We start from the raw sequence: 18030 nt of genomic DNA on the forward strand, positions 1-18030 counted from the left end.
AAATAGTACTTTGAGCAAAAAACATAATTTAAACAAATTTGTGGCTACTCTGAACAAGTGTAAAACAAAAACCAAAATACAAAATAGCAATAAGACACAAATGAAAGCATTAGAAATTAAAAACTGTCTATATCTGCATTATTAAAAAAGATTAGAGTTGAACATAACTCTATGCTAGTACTTTTGAAACTTCAGATGAAAAATGGTGCTAATCCAAGAAAATAGAAATGAGAGAAGAATCTCTCTTATCTAACATAGTCCAAACCTGCATCCAATAATGAAAAATGAAAAAAGTTCATTAAGGGGAGAGATTATAATACAATGTCATTACATTTTACTTTCATTGAAAACACAAAAACATACAACCACTCACCAGTCTTTTAATGTAGTTTCAGAAATTTTTATTTGAAAACAGGATTGTCAATTGGATCATGTTTCTTATATAGGCATACCTATAATTCACTGTCAACGTTTTCCACAGAGGGAGAATGCTAAGACATTTACTGTAATCTGATTGTAGAATCCTTTTAACCAGAGCTTCTTTAATTTTAAAGTGTATGTAAATCTCTTGGGGATCTTGTAAAAGGACAGACTCTGATTAGTAGATGTGGAGGGAACTCTGACATTTGGCATATCTATCAGACTTCGAAGTGATGCTGGAGCTCCTGGTCCATGGACCACACTTTGAGTAGCAAGCACATACATATTTATGATTCCTGGCACCCACCCACTTGTCGCGACCCCTCGCCAGCAAGGGAAACATGACACAGGATTCTTCTTTCAGCAGTTTATTCAGGACCCTTGAAGCATGATGAGAAAACAGGAACAAGAGAGCGAGCGGTCGGTCTGCCCTAGCTTAAGTACCCAGCCCCGCCAGTGAATTAGCACCACGTGGAAAAGTCCAATAGGTACAGCGCAGCGGAAGCAAGCCAGAGCCCAGCCCCACAGCCTTACAAGGAGTTGTTTACTTCTAACAACTTTAACCGCTTAATGAAGTGGAAGCAGAGACCAGCGCCATATTCAGGGTGCGGTCGCTGGCTTCCAACAGTTTCCCCTTTTTGTTTTACAAGCAACAGGTAAAAGTAGAGGTCCTATCTCCATTGTGCAAAAGTGGCCGTAAATAATGGCCCTCCCCAGGCGAGTCACCATTCCGACCGATGCCTTTTTCATGGAGGTGGGGCGTCGACATCAAACCCACATGCAATAGGACATACTTTTCTTGGGACTCAAACCTAGAGCTCCCAAGTAAAGTGCCTTGCCTGGCACCCTGTGCTGTGTCGATCACTTGAGCATGGTGAGCCATGCTTGAGGGAACTGTCCTGCCTCTAAAGCGGCAAAGGCTTGTACAAGCATAAGATTCTGCACCCACTGCCGCTTGCGCATATGAACCAGACACCACAGGCACAATCCAATGGCAAGTACCAGGACCACAGCCAGCGCACCCATGCCTGCCCATTGCTTCAAGAAACTAAAAGACTTCAAGGTCTCTTTTGTTTCTTTGCAATAATATAGGCAAATTATCATCATCAATAGACACAGGTAAAGGCAAGTAGGAGGGCACACGTACCACCACAACAGAGTCCTCCAAAGAGGCATTCCAGCATTGTACAAGTCTACACGTCTGGTTAGAACAATTGAGTAAAGGAGATGAATAATTGAACATCAATAACATGAATGGGGGTAATACACACACAGGTGTTGGTGCAAACCTAAATCACTTGCTCTTTGAAACTGCCAGCAGAAGTATTGTAAGTGTAGTTACATTTTTGAACACTACCTCCATCAATAAATCCGAGGGCATTAAGTTGTGAGCAGGCGCTCAAACGAGTGCATAATACTCAGGAGTCAAAAGGATTCGAGAAAGCTGCTTGAGTAGGATTGTTATAAGTGAAATTGAACCCTAGAAATGTAGCATTCTTGTAGGTGGTTGTTAAAGAAAAGGTAAAGGTTTTGTTAGAATTAATAAACTAAGGGGTTAATGAGCCCTGACATCCAGTCCAAGCTGGTGAACTGGTTTTTATGGCTTTACAACGGGGCAACAATGCCGGTTGTTGAGGAATAGAAGTATTGGCTCTCAATACCTTAGCAGGAAAAACACCATTGATTACAGTAGCATTACCATTTGAGCCCCGAGAACCATCACTATCAAACCAGCCCAAAGATTGATTGGTTAACATAATACAAGGTAGGGAATCAGAGTAATTAATATGTACAGAGAAACACAATGTGTCAAATAATGAAACAGTAGAAAAGTTATCAATAGCTGCTACAGTATCCATAGGCAAGGTCGGTCAATCCATGGTGGCAGAGCCATTAGTAGTGAAGAAAAATGGAAGTACACCAGCCTGAAAAGTAACGGGCAATGGATATGGCCACGTCTTTACCATCGCCCAGAGGAGTCATTCTGCAGTCCAGACGACCTCATGTCTGATCACCATCAGGAGAAGCATCAAGCACCTCATCTTGTTCATCTTCATTCTTCCTTCCTGACGGAGCTTGAGGAACTTTCCGCACAAGGCGCTCGGGCACCCACAACGGTTTCATTCGGTCCTGTGGGAAAACACAAACAGAACCTCGTGCCCATGCCAGCACGGGATCAGGCCCATACTATTGTCCAGAAAGTACATCTTTCCACTTAACGTGCCCAAAGTTCAGGGCAGAGGGCGAACAGTGCCTAGTCACAGCAGAGTGCCCTTGGATGTCCAGATTCAAAAAATTAATAGTGAATAGAGCCAGGGAGAGGCGCTCTTTCGGGGTGTGGCCTAAGCCAATTCCCCCTTTTTGTTTTATTAACATCTCTTTTAGAGTCTTATGAGCGCACTCTACAATACCCTGACCTTGTGGATTGTAGGGTAAACCATGGACAAGCTGGATACCCATCTGGTTGCAAAAGGAAGAAAATTGTCGTCCAGTATACGCTGGACCATTGTCCGTCTTAATGGTCTGTGGTAATCCCCAGGCTGCCCAGGCTTCCAAGCAATGCGTGATAACATTTCCAGCCTTTTCACCAGACAAAGAAGAAGCATGGATAATGCCAGAACAAGTATCTACAGACACATGGACATATTTAAGTTTGCCAAAGTCGGGAACATGAGTGACATCCATTTGCCATATAATTAAAGGCCGCAAACCACGAGGATTTACGCCCACAGAAGAGGGATGATGTAAAATGATACAATTAGGACAATCCAATACAATCTTCCGAGCATCAGCACGGGAGATAGTAAAGCGCTTCTGAAGTGCTCATGCATTAATATGAAATTTACTATGAAAGTTTATAGCTTGATCTAAGGAGGAAACAGGGAACATCCAAGAAAGACGAGTAGCAAGATCAGCTTGGGCATTGCCAGCAGAAAGAGCACCTGGTAAACCTGTGTGGGCTCGAATATGCAAGGGGTAAAAACAGGCGGAGCGATTCCAAATCAACGTTTGAAGATGGAGAAAAAGGGAAGACATTACTCCTGATGTGTGTATGGGACCCACTGCTTCCAACACCTTTAAAGCTTGAACTACATAAACAGAATCTGAGATTAAATTAAAAGGAAACAGACATTGTTCAAATACTTTTATGACAATTTGCAGCTCCACCCATTGTGGATTGCCAGGAGCAAACTAATGTTGGATAGGAGGTTGATCATTTACCACATAGGCTCCAATACCAGTTTTAGATCCATCTGTAAAGATATTTGCAGCTCCTGGGATAGGCGTAGAAGAAGTGATTTTAGGGAAAATGATAGGATGTTCCTTAACAAATGTAATAAGAGGATGTGAAGGATAGTGATTATCTATCTCTCCTGGAAAAGAGCATCATAACATAGCCCAATTATCCAGGTTAGCACACAAAACTTGAATTTGTTGACACATATAAGAGACAATCACAGACGTTGGAGGAAAACCAAAAAATTGTATACTTTGTTGTATCCCTAACATAGCTAAAGAAGCAACTGCATCAGGATAATACTCAAGGGATTTTCCAGGGGATATACGTGGATGTATCCACAACAAAGGACCATCTTGCCACAAAACTCCAGTAGGTTGTCGTACAGTGGTGAGCACACATAATTGAAGAGGCTTATCCTCTTGAAGCCTGCAAAGGCTAGCATGTTGTATAGCCTCTTCCACTTTAAGCAACACTTACCTGGCTTCCTCAGTAAGATGTCGAGGGGAAATAAGATCTGAATCACCTTTAAGAATTTCATACAAGGGTTTTAATTCAACATTGGGAATATGCAAGTAGCCCCTAATTCAATTTATGTCACCCAATAATTTTTGAAAATCATTTAACATATGTAAATTATCAGTCCTAAGAGTTACCTTTTGGGGTGTAATAGTTTCACAATAGATACTAGCACCAAGATAATCAACAGAGTCTCCTGTCTGTACTTTATCAGGTGAAATAAGCAAGCCCTTTGATTGTAGTAAATGTACTAAATCAGTGTAAGCTGCCTCCAACATAGGGAGTAACAGCTGCCTTACATTCTTTAGTACATTGCTCAAAAACAAGTTGCTTAATCAAAGGCATGGCTCTATCGGGATCACCAAAGATTTTTCCCGCAGCATCCACCATCCTAGCAACAAAGTCTGAGAAAGGTTCTGTAGGGCCCTGTATAATTTCAGTCAGATTGCCAGACACTTCTACTCTATTTGGGAGTGACTTCCATGCACGGATACAAATGTTATTAATCTGTTCATATACTTCAGGAGGATATCCCGTTTGTTGATTGGCAAACTTGCCCTGCCCCAAAAGCATATCTTTATCCCAGGCGGGGCGTCCCGCCGCATGATTTTGGGCAGCCTGCTCTACCGCATCCTCTAGCATAAATGCTCTCCAGTCCAAATATTTGCCTGGGGAAACAGAAGCGCGCACCAGACTAACCCAATCTTAGGGGGTCATGCAAAATCTGGTAAGCCCCTCCACCTGAGTAAGAGTGAAGGCAGCATCTATACCATAAGTGCGAACGGATTCTGCCAAAGTTTTAATTATTTTAAAATTTAAAGGCTCATGGTATCTTCCCCTATTAGCATCCTGAAAAACCGGGTATGCTAGTCCCATGTCTATATTAACTGTTCTCCAAACTTGTGTATGAAAAGTTCTCCTGGAGCTTTGGACTCCCCTCACATATGGGGGCGGTGCAACAGGCACTGCATCTTCTTCTAAATTCTCAACCTCCTCTTCAGAATTAGATTTATCAAAATTAGATTTATCCCCCTTCTCACGGTAGGCTTTCATGCTTTGTGTCTCCCTTTTTTTTTTTTTCATTTTTATCTTACGTAGTTGCTGTAACAATATGTCCAGGCCCTCAGAACTCTCCGAGCCACTTGTGTTCTCGGGTGTTTTTAGTTCGGTCAAGTCTGGATAGAGCCTTCTCCTATTTTTATTTTCAGGCTTTTTTGCCTTTTCACTACTCTTACTCTTAATACTCTCTGCCACTTCGCTATGTGACCCCTCAGATTTTTCCTCATGTAGTTGTTCAAGAATGGCCTGACCCTCACCCACAGCTTCCTGGCATTCACCGTCTGCTATACATCCTCTAACCAATTTCCAAAGTGGTATAACGCCATCCTCTAAAGTACCTTGCTCATAAGCGAAATCCAGATCTCTCCCTAATTTGTCCCAGCTGGGAATCGTAAGACTCCCTGAAAAAGCAAACCAAGGAGCCGCTATATCAACTTCTCTTAAAAACATCTGCAAAGTGCTTTGCTTTACCTTAAGTCCTTTTGAACGTAGCAGCCCATCCAGGGCCAACAAAATTGGGCTTGAAGAGGTAGCGCCCATAATGTTTTCAAAGCTACAAAGAAAGTGAAAGTACAAAAGCCCCGCTCTCTCTTTAACTACAGAAGAGCATCTCATTCTTATTATTTTCCCCGCTCTCTCTTTATTTACAGAGGAGCACCCTGCTATTTACTTGCGGATTCCCACTTACCTGGGAACTTACCAGTGCACCACCCTGACTGCTGAAAGTTCTGAATCCTGGGTTCGAGGAATATTCTTCCCCACTCGGGCCACCAACTGTCGCGACCCCTCGCCAGCAAGGGAAACACGACACAGGATTCTTCTTTCAGCAGTTTATTCAGTACCCTTGAAGCATGATGAGAAAACAGGAACAAGAGAGCGAGCGGTCGGTCTGCCCTAGCTTAAGTACCCAGCCCCGCCAATGAACTAGCACCACGTGGAAAAGTCCAATAGATACAGTGCAGCGGAAGCAAGCCAGAGCCCAGCCCCACAGTCTTACAAGGAGTTGTTTACTTCTAACAACTCTAACCACTTAACGAAGCGGAAGCAGAGACCAGCGCCATATTCAGGGTGCGGTCGCTGGCTCCCAACACCCACTATTAGCAAATTTAATTCTAAGTCATTGATCTTGGTTATTCAACCCTATCTATTCATACTAAAGCATTCAACTTAGTCTTCACAGAAATAAAAACTCTCTTCCACTTATTTCATGGTTTACATAATACAGCATTAAGTTAAATGATTATAACAGGTAAACCTGTCATACATAAATTCAGGAACAAACACAGCTGAAAGCTGGTAAGCTTTCACCTTCTGTCTTGATGACAAACATCTGAGATAAATCCACTAGAAGGAGAAATGATTTTTTTTGGCTCACGGTTTCAGAGATTTCAGTCTGTGTTTGGCTGGCTTCACTGCCTTTGGGTCTGTGGTTATGAGGCACAGAATCTCAGTGGGGAGCACATGGTGGCAAAAAGCCACTCATCTGGTGATAGCAAAGAGAGAGACAGAAAGGAGCTGTGGTCCAATACCTCTTTGAAGGCCACACTCCCAATGAAGGTCACACCCCCAATGAAGGTCACACCCCAATGGCCTAACTTCTTCCCACCAGGCACCACCTCTTACAGCTTTCACCACCTCCCAGTATCACCTGGCTGGGTGGGGACCAAGTCTTTAATACATGGGTCTTTGGAGGACTTTTAAGATTCAAACTAGAATACAGGGAAGCATAAGGTAGACTAATAACAGAAAGTAACCTGTAAGCCCATGAGAATATCCACCTTATTGTGGAAATTCTCCCCTCAAATCACCTAACATGCCAGTGCTATGGCACATGCCTGTAATCCTAGCAAGTCAGGAGTCTGAGGCATGAATCATGAATTCAAAGCCAGCTTCAGCAAAGGCAAGGCCTTAAGAAACTCAGTGAGACCTTGTCTCTAAATAAAATACAAAAAATAAAAAATAAAAAGGCTGGGGATGTGGCTCAGTGGCCTAGTGTCCCTGGGTTACATCCCTAGTACTGCCCTTCCCCCCACCAAAGCACCTCATGTGTGGTTTACCAAAATTGCACAGAATAAATAAGATCCATCTTATATTTTATGCATGTTTTCCAGTTAATGGAGAATAAGACATACTGGTATAACCTTAATCCAAACTAGATTACAGTACAAAAACATCAAGCTTGTTTTATTTGTGAACCTTCCTATGATTTAGATGTGAGGTGTCCCCCAAAAGCTCAAGTGTGAGAAAATGTAAGAGGTTTAGAGGTAAAATTATTGGTTTATGAAAGCCTGTATGGTGTGGCTGGGAATGCCCTTGGGATCTATATTTACAAGCTAAACTTAGTCACTTTATGCTGCCTGGTTCAATGTCTTGAGTTGCTTTCCATCACCACACTCTTCAGCCATGATGTTCTGCCTCACCTCAAATCCCAAGGAATGAAGTCAGCTATCTATGGAATGAAACCTCTGAAACTGTGAGCCCCCAAATAAACTTTTCCTCTTCTAATTACTCTTGTTAGATCTTTTTGTCACAGAGGTGAAAAAGCTGACTAAAACAATTCTACTTAGAAAAATTCCAAATAAAAATTTAACTGGCTAATTCTAATTGTATATTAAAGAAATAAAACTTCATAAATAATTAGGGTATTTTCCTAGAATATAAGTATGACTCAATATCAGAAAATATATTGACACAATTTTTTCCCTTGGTGGACAAAGAGAAGAACCCATATATTTATTCTCTTAATATATATATTATATATATATATATATATATATATATATATATATATATATATATAATATATAAAATATGAATAATTGGGAAGACTTACTGTCTTTTGAAATATCTTAATCTTACAAAGATTTCAGTTATTTCCAAATAATACAATTAATTTATCACAATCAAAATCCAAATAAAATGTCTTCAATTAAAGTGAACAAACTGAGATGAAATTTTCATATAAAAGAAAGAGCACAAAAATAGCTACTCTGAAACATTTGGAGAAGACAAGAAACAAAGAGGGAGAGGGCATTTTGCAAATAAAGAAACACAGTATCTCCAAAGTATGAAACATTACAACAAAGCCACAAAAACTGTGCAAACAATGGAATAGAAAATAGACAAAATAAGTAGACGATTCACTGGAAACAAAACACAAGTAGATAATAAAGATTCATAGTACCCAGAATCAGGGAATTACAAACTCTAATGAGAATGGGTTTGTTGGGCTTTTTGGCAATCAGATTGGAAATGTGAGGAGGAGTTGATAAACAAATTGTATTCTATTTACAAAGGAAAAAGATACACAAATGTACTGAAAATCAAGACTGGTTCCCTAGTGAAGAAAAAGATCTTGTTCCCACCAAGTCAGTGCATTCGCTTTTGCCAACCACCTGCCCAGATGCATCCATAGGGCTCTCAACCGGGACCCAGCAGGGCAGAGGGGGAACCAGACAGTGTCATGTACAATTTTCTCTGGACACTAGTGTGCTATTTAACTCTCATGCCTGAGGATCTCTTAGCAGATTTTTTAATAGAATTGCCCTAGCCACAATTCTATGCCTTCTAGAAGAATATTCTGTTTTTGTTCCCTTCAGACAGTGGTTCAGTATAGAATATAAATGTTTCTTCCTGAAACTTCTCCAAGAATTATTTGATTATCAAATTTAGCATTCTGGTCCCATAGAAAAATAACAATGCTATATGAAGTTACCATTGCCAAGTAGGTGGCCAAACTATACATGTGACATTCTTCATTTTTCAACAAACTCAATATGGTTGAGGCACATTTCTTGAATGCTTCTTTGAACAGCCAAAACATAAAATTATCATCCACACAATTTACATTCCCAGAATTACAGTTTGCATTCCAGGAGAGGACGAGGCTCCAGGTACCTGCCCACTGTCCTGCAGTGTGTGATATGTTCTGGAGGACTTTTTTCTCTCTCTGGGACCTGGTTTGTTACATATGCTGAGGGGAAATTGAATGAGCCACTTCTTCTCAGAGGTCATCAAGGATCAATAAAACAAATTGGAAACAAAGAGTCTTTATCCTATATGAATACTTATTTGGACAATTATTTTGGATTCCAGGGACTTTCCCCACTTCTAATTTTAGAATGGAATGAGTTTTAGTTTTGAATGAGAGTTTATGAATTTCCTGGCCATTTTTAAATCCCTTTAAATACTTAGCTATTTTGCTTTAAGAGAGAGAGAGAGAGAGAGAGAGAGAGAGAGAGAGAGAGAGAGAGAGAGAGAGAGAGAGAGAGAGACTCTACTGTCTTGGGAATTCATGCTCTGAGTAGATATAAGCCAGTGGCTTTTTTATACATACAGGATATCAGACTCCAGTTTGAAAATCTCCAACAGCTTCATCCTCAAACAAGTTAAATCTAATCCCTCCCTGTCTCATGGTCTCATCAACTTGAAAAGCTCAGGAAGAGAAACCATCTTTCCACTTACCCGGAGGGAGTTCTGGCAATAGAGCTGCATGTGGAAGTTCTTCCCTCCTCTCCATTCTGTCAAGATCCAGGGAGCAAAGGGCAGGATAACACTGACCTGGAAGACAAACATGTTAATTCCATCACCTCCCTTACCTCTGTGGAGCAGGAGATGAGGTTTAACTTCTCTTCACACCTCTTTGGGATTTGGTTTCTGACCAAGTCAACTGGAGCCCTGTCAGCCTCTCAAGTCAGCCTTGATTGTATGTTTTTAACCCAAGATAAAAACAAAACAGCATTTTCTTTGATGCTTAATATAGTTTTAATTTACTGATTTTCTTTTTTTTTTCCTTTTGAAAAGAAAAAAAAATCAATTCAGAAATTCCTTACAGGATCCCTGGAGATTTAGAGTTTGCAATGCTCTTTTGACAAGTTAAGAGGTTAAAAAAGAGTGTAGAAACATATGGAAGAGCCTCATGGGGTTTTTAAGAACAATTTGAAAAATATCTTTAAATGTGTGGAAAATCCTTAGAAGTAAATGTGCCCAGAACATCAGACTGTTTTCCCAGTGACATGACAGAGCTCTGCTGCAAAAGGTCGAGGCAGATGAGAGGGGACAAACCACAGGGTGCTGTTAAATATCCACATGCCAATGTGCTTCTCTGAGTTGGCCATAATCAATGAGTCCCTCAATCTTCCTCCTCCTGTCCCTCTTCTTTCCGGGTTGAAGGGTTCCTCTCAAATGGCTCTGGAGCCTCTATTCTAATTTGTTGTCTCCAAAATGAAATCCACCTTGCCCAGCCAAGCTGCAGTCTGCAGCTTTACAGCAATACTGAATATAATTTATTTTCACTTAAAAGGCTGCCTGTTCTGTTTACTGTCACTCTTGGGGTTCTTAACCTCAATTAAAAGGCTGACTTTACTCTGCATTATAGAGTTGCTTGGGAGCCTCAAAGCCTCTTTCATCCAAGTACTCTGCATCAGTCCAGCTCCAATCACCCACTAGCTGCCCTTGCCCCTCGAAGCTTTTGTTCAAATGCTTGCAGGCACTCCTGACAAGAGATTTGTTTTCATTACAGTTGCCTGCTCCTTGCCAGTGTGGCCATTCTGTACTTGGGGCTTTACAACTGGCACGTTTCAACATTCCTAAAATCCAGAGAAGACCTCAAAATAGAATAAGAAATAAAAATTTAAATTACAAGCAAGAGCCTTCTCAGGAATGCTAACTTTGGATAGAGAGAGTCATGTACTTCACTCCTTGCCCCCACAATCAGGGTTCTTTTTTTTCCTGCAGCTTTGAAATACCAGGGACAACTACACTTCTGGTGATAAGCAATGTCTGTTTGAAAGGGAAGCTGGTGTCTAGTCACCTAAGGCTGGAAAAAGCAACCTCAAGCCTTTTAGGGGTCAAGAACCCTGGGATACCTTGGGAATACACAGTGCAATGGCTGCTAGATGGGGTGTGCCACAGACAGCCACATTTCCTGCAGGGAGAAGCACAAACAGCACACGTTGCAGGGAGGCTGGTGATAGAGTGAGGCCCAGTGAGGGTTGTGTACAGGAAAGTCTGAGACTGCCATGCAAATGTGGAATGGTGAGGCCTTCCTGATCCCACCCTCCCATGGCCCCTACTGAGGCTGGGGTTCCAGCAGCCATCATTGCCATCATTGCCCTCTGAACTTGGCCTCCCTGTTCCCCTGCTCAGCCCACAAACCCAGCCCACAGGGAGATAGCAAATGCTTCCCAAGATGGACCTAGAACTGCTGCTCCCTCACCCCCTCAGCAAAAGTTACACATTATTTCCTGCTCAAGTTTCTACCACCAACAACACATTGAGCTTTTCCCGTACACACATTGGAAAGGGCCAGCCAAGTCACAGTAAAGATGGCCTGACTGCTATTTCACCTCTTGCCATCGTCTGAATGTCCTCCCCCCCACAACCCCAAAATTCATGTTAAAAAGTGAAGGCCATGTGCTGGTGGGAAACATGGAGACTTTAGAAAATGAGTAAGTCATAATGGAAAAGCCTCAGTGAACATGGGAAAGATCTTTATCAAACAGGCTTCATAAAGTGTTTGTCTCTTTTTGCCCTTCTGTCTTCTATCTCATGATGTGACAGGGTTCAGGGTGCCATCCTGGAAGCAGAGGACAGATATCACTGACCTTAATTCTGCCAGTGCCTTGCTCATGGACTCCTGGACCTCTAGAACTATGAGAAAATTATTTCTGTGGTTCATAAATTACCCGGTCTCAGATATTTTGTTATAGCAGCACAAATGAACTAATACACTTCACTTTTCTTCTTCTCCAGTTTTCTGAGTACAATCCCTATAAGGTGCAAATCACAGAATGAGAAGCAGGGCACATTGAAGAAGCTTAGTAGGAACATGAGACTTTAATTCTCCCTTGTGGCTTTCCTTTTACCATCTGCTGGTGAATAAGGGGTTCTGGGTCACAATCTATACTTTATTCTTCTGTGTGCTGCACACTATCTTCCCTGTCTGCTCACCTTCCTCAGAGATGCTTGAAGATTCCCAGTGACATGAAAGGTTTGATGCTGGGCTATCCAGGATTGAGTAAGACACACCTCAGCTCCCTTCCATTTCTGGGGGGAGTCCAGCTTTAGGGTAAAGCTTAAAGAAGGTGCTATTGAATTTATGGTTCCTTGGAGAATCAGTTTCCAGGAATTGGATCTGGAAGACTTGGTGTCCAAGAGCCTGTCTTCATGGAAGTACCACCAATGTGTGTTTTCTGAGCAGCACAAGGACATGGTGTGCAAAATTCACAGATGTCTTTTGCTGAGAATCTCCTCCTTTCTTGTGTCTGTCCTCAAAGACAGAGACACTGTCTTGGTCAAGTTTGTACAAAATTATGCACTAAAGAATTTTATCAAAGGCTCCTCTCAATGAATGCATTTAGATCCTGTGTGATGATAGGATGCAGCCACCAGCTGTAGTACATGGGAACATTTCCTGCACTTGATACTTGACATTTAGTCTCTCTTGGTACCACTTCAGGGCTTAAGCCCACGTTTAGTCTCTATCCTCATCTTCTTCTTTCAAACATGGAAGTGACTCTCTGGGGTTCTGAAATGGGTGGGGAAGGTGGGTTGCTGCTTCAGGAACCATTCATCCATTGGGGTGACCATGTACCTAACCTCACTAGAACAGCACTTTGCCAGTATGTGTTTTTGAGAAACACCAGCAGAAGAAAATGGAAACAACATAAATAAATGAGTTCTGATTGTAGGACTCTGGGATTCACATTGTTAAGATAAATTGCAACAGGCTGAAGATTTCACACCTTTTTTGTTGTTTAGATCATGCTAAATATTCTATGGATATAATATGCATGGAAATAAGTGGGTAATTGCCTGTGGCTTAGAAATAATTGAACCAATCCAAGACTTAAGTGGCCCAGAGATGTCATTATCACTTTGACTCTTCAGCCTTTGGGAAAGTGTGTATAGCATTGATGTCTTGGGGGTAGGGGGTGCAGAGCTCCATCAGAAAGACCTATGTTCCAATACTGTATCTATTAGTGTGACCCAGGCAGATTAACATGCTAAACCCTAATTTTCTCAGTAGTAAACCAGGGAATAATATTAGTCTCTATTGCACAGAGTTCTGAAAACTATATGGACTCAGCCCAGAGACTGACAAAAAGTAAATCTTCAACAATAGCCAGTCCTTATTATTAAGGCTTTTAATCACTGATGTTTCACTTCCTGGCTGAGTGACTCCCAGCTTTTTGTTTTCCTCTGCATTGGAGAAATTGGCCTGTGCTTTACTAAAACCTGTTGGCTTTCTCCACACCCTGTCCCTGTCACTATCCCAAGTAAGGATTCATTCCAGGAGGAGGCAGCTCTGTAACTCCGTAGCAGGCAAAAGGAGTCTTGAAGGTTTTGTTGCTCCAGTGGAGTGCTGGCTGGCTGGGTGTTGAAAGCTTTAGTCACTTGTTCTGTCTCCCAATAAGGCATAAAGCAGTTTTTTTTGGTGAAAATGTTTATTTTTGGGAAATGGAAACTCAGTGGCATTCGACCACTAAGCCACATTTCCCAGTCCTATTTTGTATTTTATTTAGAGACAGGGGCTCACTGAGTTTCTTAGTGCCTCACTATTGCTGAGACTGACTTTTATCTCTTGATCCTCCTGCCTCAGGCTCCTCAGCCATTGGGATTGCAGGTGTGCACCACTGAGTCCTGTAAGCACACTGTCCTTTTTTATTTTTAATTAGGAATCCATAAGAGAGTCTTCTCCCATGTATGTTCAGTGCACATTTGCAAAGAAATTGGATAAGTGAAGAAATGAATGAATGATTTTCTTATTTGTTGTTTCTTGAGAGAGGCTTGTGCTTGAGCATTAGAGCATGTGCTCAGAGCTACATGAAACTGAGCCTAGATTCCTGTTCTGCCATTGAACTCATGCCAATACATGGTCTATTTGTGTCTTACCATGTTCATTTATCTACTTATCCTAACACTCACCTCACAAGAATGGAGAGGAGGAAATTAAGCCAGGTGAGCTGGTTCATGCCTGTAGTTTTAGCTATTTTGGAGACTGAGGCAGGAGAATTGCTTGAGTTTGAGACCAGCCTAGGCAACATAGGGAGACTGTCTCAAACAAACAGAAGGAAAAAAAGATGTGTGTGTGTGGGGGGGGGGGTGTGGAATGGGGATTAAATGGCTTAATGACATATTTTTAGCACAGGATAAAAAAATGTTCTGAGTTTCTCCAGTGAAGCTGGAGGCTGGCTGGGTATTTAAATTTTCATTCACTTGCTCTGTCTCACAAGAGACCCCAAATGTCTCATGACAAGGCAGTCTTGGTAGATTCATAAAAAGCATCATCAGTGACATTATAGTCATCATTAATACCTTCCCTGGGCTTGTGTCTTTCCACCTGAATTGCCTCTTGGATATTAAAGGAATAGCCAATGGTCAAGTTAACCCCAGGCCCATTTTGAGTTTCAAATATTGGTTGCCATCCTTACAAATGTGTGTATTATCTGCATGTATTTACACAGGATCTTTGTGTACTTAAGTTGGTATTTGGCTGTCTGCATGTGTGTTGTACAGAACTCTTGGCAGCTCTGCTCTCTGTCTTGTGCATTTAGACTTTTTTCTTCCTTACCATGTTCCTTACCCAGGAGAACTTTTCTTTTTTTTTAAAAGTAGAAATTAGGAGTTTATTAAAGGACAGCAGAAAAGACTTCTCCCGGAGGAAGAAGGGGACCCAAGAGGTGGAATCCATGGAAGTACGGTTGCCTCCCCTTTTTATAGTTCTTTCAGTGATGGAATGTAGGTGGGAAGGCCCGAGGGGTGGGACACAGGTGGGCCAAAGAAGTAGTCTGAGCAGGAAGGATTTCATTAACACTTCTTTGTGATGGGCTATCTTCAAATATGCTGGGGGCTATTCATTAATACTTCTTCCAGGTGGACTTTGACCTAGGGCCTTTTCGGGACTTCATTAATATTCCATGAATTGTCCTGTGTTTTCCCTGAGCCATTCCCAGCATGGCCTCCATTTTAGATTTTACTTGATATTAGACCCGATTTACCTAACTACATTGACTACCTAACTTTAAATCTGGCTTCATTCCCCCCTCTAATTTGGGAACTCCTTACTGCTGTAAGGAAAGGGGGCGAAAAAGATTTTTCTGGCTTCTTCAGGCAGACAAAAGGGGCGATGTTGGGGCAAGAAGTTTGGAGTCCTCTTTTAAAAATTGGGTCTATCAAGTGGTCCATGATAGGCTGGAGGGCCATTTGAGTGAAGAGTGGTCTATAAGGGAAACAATAATTCATTAGTACTGGAACCATATTGATGTAGCAATAAATCCCATAGCACAGGAATATGCCAATGAGTATGATGGCAAAGACAAAGACTAACAATGTTTACCACCAGGAAGTACCAAGAACCAGGAGCTAAGATATTGTTTTCATGACAAAGTTGCTGAGGACATGGCTTCTATCTGAGCATATAAATCTTTAAGGATATTTGTCACATTGCCAGAAATGTCAGGGATGTAAACACAACATTTAATTTTTAGGGTTACAGATGTCCTTTTCCTTAAGATACAGTTTAATAATTTAATGTCATTTGATCTTGCAAAATCCTTTTACTAGTATGATCTCTGTGTCTAAGAGAAATCTTTAATTCTGTTACTTAGGGATGTATAACCATACTAGCAAACATTAAGCCTACCTGTGTTGGTTAGAAATAAATGCCTTAAACTAAAAACTACCCTGGCAGTTCCTTTTGATAGTTATCAGGCATTCCTGACTGAGAATCTCTTTTGTAGCCTCCAGTTTACTTATTTTTGGAAGTTACATTTAACTATTATCATTTAAAATGCCCAGGAATAGCTATGTTTTGGCTTTAACTGTCTTTGCTAAGTGTTTAAGATGAAGCAAGTCAAACTGACTTTGTTTTCATCTATTGTTAACAGTCAGCTGAGTTACCCTGGGAGTTTTCGTGAACTTCACAGCAGCTTCTCAGTTCTGCTAGTGCCATTTGTGCTAGGATTGGTCCAGGCCTTGCTTGACCATGTGGCTTCCCTCAGAAGCATCAGGGATGTCTCCCTTTTTGATGACCCTCCTCTTCACAGCAAATGCACTGATTGGCTTTCTGTCCTTCACTGGTCTCATTAATCTCCCTGATCGGGTGGTTATGTGGCCTAGAGTTGCAAAGCCCTTTGTAGAAGTACCCTATTCCCTGATTCAGACAGACTCAGATGGCAAGAGCCAAATATTAGGTTTTTTTGCCCTTTTTTATTTAACTCTAATTTTAAAACTTAATCTTAAACATCCAGCAAATAAGTTTCAACAGCCTTATACTAAGTACTGGTATTTAATGTCTATCTCTCTCCTGTAGGTGATAACTCATTATCTTAAATTAACCCAGGTTGTGAGTTCTTAAATCAGTACCTCTGCAAAACATTAACAGGTAATCTTTAAGCCATTTATAAGAAAACTACAAGATGAAATTATCAAGAGTAAAAACATTTAGTTCATATAATAGCTACCTTGAATTTTGATGGAGTATATCCCCTGTTTGAGATCCTGGCAATTGTGACAAAAACAATCTTTTGGACACAACTTTAAATGTACTGAAATCTGGCCTACTTCTTTCATAGTCACCTTCACATGAAATGGGACATAGAGCCTTATCTCAAGTAAGGCGGCTCTCTTCATAAATCTTAAATACTATAGTTCTTAAGCTGATCTTTGCTTTTTAGACATCATTTTACAAAGCCTACATAAATTGTTGTGAACTTGAGCAAACACAACATAATATCACATCTAAAACATGAATTAAAGAAATGCTGAAAGATTTTAACCTTTTGTAGAAAAGTAGCAAAGTACTTTTGTATTTTGCAATAAAACTTTTACATAGATTAGGCTCTCATTAACTTAAAAATAGATTTAAATTGTATCTCAGTGTAAAAGGTAACATGGAACTTTACATAACTTATTGATAATAAGTACAGTTATAGAACAGAAATGATATAAATAGATTTCCAACATGTTTTTCTTTTAGGCCTAAAATTACCATACAATTTTAGAACACAAGCTTGATATAATGCTCTTTCTAAAGCTTCTACCTTACAGACTTGTATACCTGGAAGATATGAACACATTAATATGACCAATTACATTGATGTTTTTATATTAACCAAGTTTAGCTTTTAAAGAAATAACATAGCATACTTCTCTAAAACAACAGCACTTGTTTAACCAGCTGTTTAATTTCTTTAAGATTACTTGCTCAAAAACTTACACTTAACCAACTTGCACAGACCTTCTTTATCACCTACTTAAACCCTCTTATTTACTTAAACTCTTATCCAGAAACACACTTCCCCTCTATTAATACATACCTAGAACCTTCTAGTTTCTTTTTTTTCTGTTAACCTTCTTCTGTTCAATTTTGAAACAATACTTGTAAATTTTTGAATTTAAGCAGATTATTTCATAGACATCAACATTTTATTAGGGCCTTTTTGAACACCTAGAAAAACTTATAAGCTTAATTTTAAAGACATCTTTTCTTTCATCTATTTACCAAATTTAAATTGAGCCATTTGAATTACGTGAATCAAAGATATTTGGATCCATTTTTAATTTTTCATGAGCGCTCCTCATCTGTCAATTGTCATATCACTGCATGATATATGGACATACACACAGACCACAGACATACTGGCATAAAACACATAACACAAGTGTAACACATAACACAAAAGGCCTTGCAGCTATCTCAGGTGAAATCTCATTGCAATGTTTAAAAAAAATCCAGTTGATCAAAAATAGAACTTATCAGAAAAACACTAACTTGTCTGTAGGAACAAAAT

The sequence above is a fragment of the Ictidomys tridecemlineatus genome, chromosome 10 (assembly GCF_052094955.1).
Source record: "Ictidomys tridecemlineatus isolate mIctTri1 chromosome 10, mIctTri1.hap1, whole genome shotgun sequence".
Classification (NCBI taxonomy): domain Eukaryota; kingdom Metazoa; phylum Chordata; class Mammalia; order Rodentia; family Sciuridae; genus Ictidomys; species Ictidomys tridecemlineatus.